This window comes from Capsicum annuum, unplaced genomic scaffold (assembly GCF_002878395.1).
Source record: "Capsicum annuum cultivar UCD-10X-F1 unplaced genomic scaffold, UCD10Xv1.1 ctg28024, whole genome shotgun sequence".
In the NCBI taxonomy this organism is placed as follows: Eukaryota; Viridiplantae; Streptophyta; class Magnoliopsida; order Solanales; family Solanaceae; genus Capsicum; species Capsicum annuum.
Window position 1 is genome coordinate 1 of NW_025834432.1, and position 2,766 is coordinate 2,766.

A 2,766-nucleotide genomic window follows, 5' to 3' on the forward strand; every position below is an offset into this window, starting at 1 on the left:
AGTTCACATGTCAACTTAGGCAAATCACCTAAGTTGAGGGTGGCTTCTCTCCTTGGACAGTTCATATGTCAACTTAGGCAAATCACCTAAGTTAAGGGTGGCTACAGTAGAGAAGATGATGATTGGAAGGTGCAAAAGATATTGTGAAAGTTAGTAAAATATATACATATATATATATAATGGTCTTTAGTAATAGTAAATAAATAGTGCTAAGTGGAATTTCTGAGAATGATGTGAAAGTTGATTGGGAATTGAATGCAAAAGAGTAAGTGGGTGTAGCCAAGTATTGTAAGTGAATAAAGAGAGGCTAAGTCACTGATTCTAAATCTACCTTCCCAACACTTATGTCTTCATTTCAAGCTGAGAAAGTCCCATAGTGATCTTAGTCTAACTGTTAGATGAACCAAATGGAATGGTAAGGGAAAGCTTATGGTATTGTAGGTGCACAATTTGAACCTTTGTTCTAAGAGCGAGAGCTTTATTGTATGCTTCCTAAAAAGAAATATGAGGATTCAGGAACTATTTTCTTCCGTGTGATGGCATGTGAATAGTAGTGGAAAGTACTAACTATTGGATTGAATACTCTGAGTTTAAGTAGTGGTTTATTTGTTTGAACTTTGAAGATATGTATGAAATCTTGATGTTGCTTGACAAAAGATCACATGTTTCTTAATGGGTACAAAATAAAGTAATCAAATGCTACTCTTTATATTGATGCTTTTGTTGTGTACATAATACTATTGTGTCAGTTGCTCGAGGACAAACAAGTGTTTTAAGTTGAGGGTGTTGAAGTGCTAGCTTTGTGTTAGCACATTTAAAGCTTTTAACTTGAAATAATTGTAAATTCTTAAGAAACTATTGTTGTTTTTGATCAAATTTCTACTATATAGAAAGGAGAGTTGAGGACGTCGAAGGGCAAATTTATAACTCTACTCATTATCAAGGACAAAAGGTATTTAACTTGAAAATATCTCTTTCTTCACTTATTTTTTCAAGCTTATTGATATAAAATAAAAGTATCTTACAAACATGTTATTTGTATACCGCTAGACAGCTTAACGCATATATTGTAACACATTATATTTTTATTTAGGTTATTATGTTCTGTGATCTTCTCTATTAGTTAGCTTTCTTATTTGTTCCTTGAAATATCAAGACATTAGTTTTTCCCCAAATTGATCCCTACTATTCCAAGAATATAAATATTCTTAACTTTTCATATGAACAAATTCCTACTTTAAACATAGATTATTTTATTATTATTACTATATAGAAAAGAGAGCATTTGGACGACCAAGGCCAGAGTTGTTATTCATATCAGTTATGAGGGTAAAAATGTAATTTTAGAATATAGCATAAAAACTCATAGTTCTAGAAAAATCTTTCTTCCGGATTAGTCTGAAGACCATCTTTTTACTCACATCAGTATAAGGTTTGATATCCAGTTTTCTCCTTCAACTTTTTTAATTCTGTGTCTCTTCATCTCCTTTAACTCAATTTTCCCTTGTTGCTTTTTTGTTCTTTCTTCTTTTCGTTATATTTTTTTCTTGTGGTGGGATAATTATGAATTAGGATGCAAAAATTTAACATAATAAGGTAAGTTATTGCAGTTTGGTTGTATTTCGCGGAGATGGATGTTCAAAGCTAGCATCTTGACGCAGAATCAGAAGTCAACTAATGAAAATTGATCAAAATATGCAGCTAAAAGTTATTCTACATCTGTTGTTTTTGAATTAAGACTTCCTTGTTCCTATGTTAGTATGTATATAATCTGCAGTTGGAGAATGCTATGCTTAGTTAAACGACATGTTACTACAAAGAGTGTATCCATTGTAAAGGTTAATGTGATGTCACCAGTTTCTAATTGAAGTGTTTAGCCAAAGATCAATCTTTTACACTGTTATTGTTCTCGTGCATAGGGGATTTTAGTCTGATTCTTAATTATTGACTCTCTGCGAGTGACCAGTATCTCTTTTTATATTTATATGGCTAAACAAAGTTACAAGTTCACATAGCGAAAGGGGTTTTAACTACTGCTATTTTTCAGAAAGGTGACCGTTCATTAACATGTAGTCACAAAAATAAGTTTATTACATCTGGCTTCAAAACTGAAATTAGTGAAATGCCTGAACAAAATCAGAAGAGCAAAGCATTTTGGCATGTGCAATAGTTAGATAGTGGGGGGAAAGTTGGCTATTTTTACATTGCCCAAAGTAAATTATAGGCTTGAGAAATAAAAAAGGAGATCCTTATTTGTGATGTTTCATGAACCTATAACTATGTAATGACCGTATGTATATGCCTCGTAATTTGTGCAGAAGGTACATCAAGGGTGTACCCAGCCGAAACTCTGGTGAGGTTTCTCAAAGCTAAGGATTGCAGTGTCTCTAAAGCACAAAAAATGTAAGTGCATACAGTTTTCATTCTCATTTCAATCTCAATATTCCTTCACTATGAATATAGCATCGTGGAAATATTCTAACTGTAATCAACATTTTGCAGCTTGTTGACTGTTTAAATTGGAGGATAGACAATGAGATTGATCTTGCAGTAAGTTTTCTCTTATCATAGCATAGGCATTTCTGTTTCTGTAGAGTGTGTGATAATTTTGGGTCGCTTATAATGTCCACTTCCATTTTTTGTTCATTATAGATCCTGTTGTGTAATTATTTCGTTTGTTTTGCTTTCTCCAACTATTGTTCTTACAATACAACCTGCATTGATCATTAAGGTATCTACCGCATTACATATACAACATATTTACAT

At 32.5% G+C, this 2,766-nt stretch overlaps 1 long non-coding RNA gene across 1 annotated transcript; it reads left to right on the forward strand.

The window, feature by feature from the left end:
• The first annotated feature begins 1,311 nt into the window (after positions 1–1,311).
• LOC124890966 lies at positions 1,312–2,646 on the forward strand. The gene is made up of 3 exons (XR_007049468.1): positions 1,312–1,432; positions 2,319–2,403; positions 2,503–2,646. It is a non-coding gene; the product is annotated as an uncharacterized LOC124890966 (long non-coding RNA).
• The last annotated feature ends 120 nt before the right edge of the window (positions 2,647–2,766 follow it).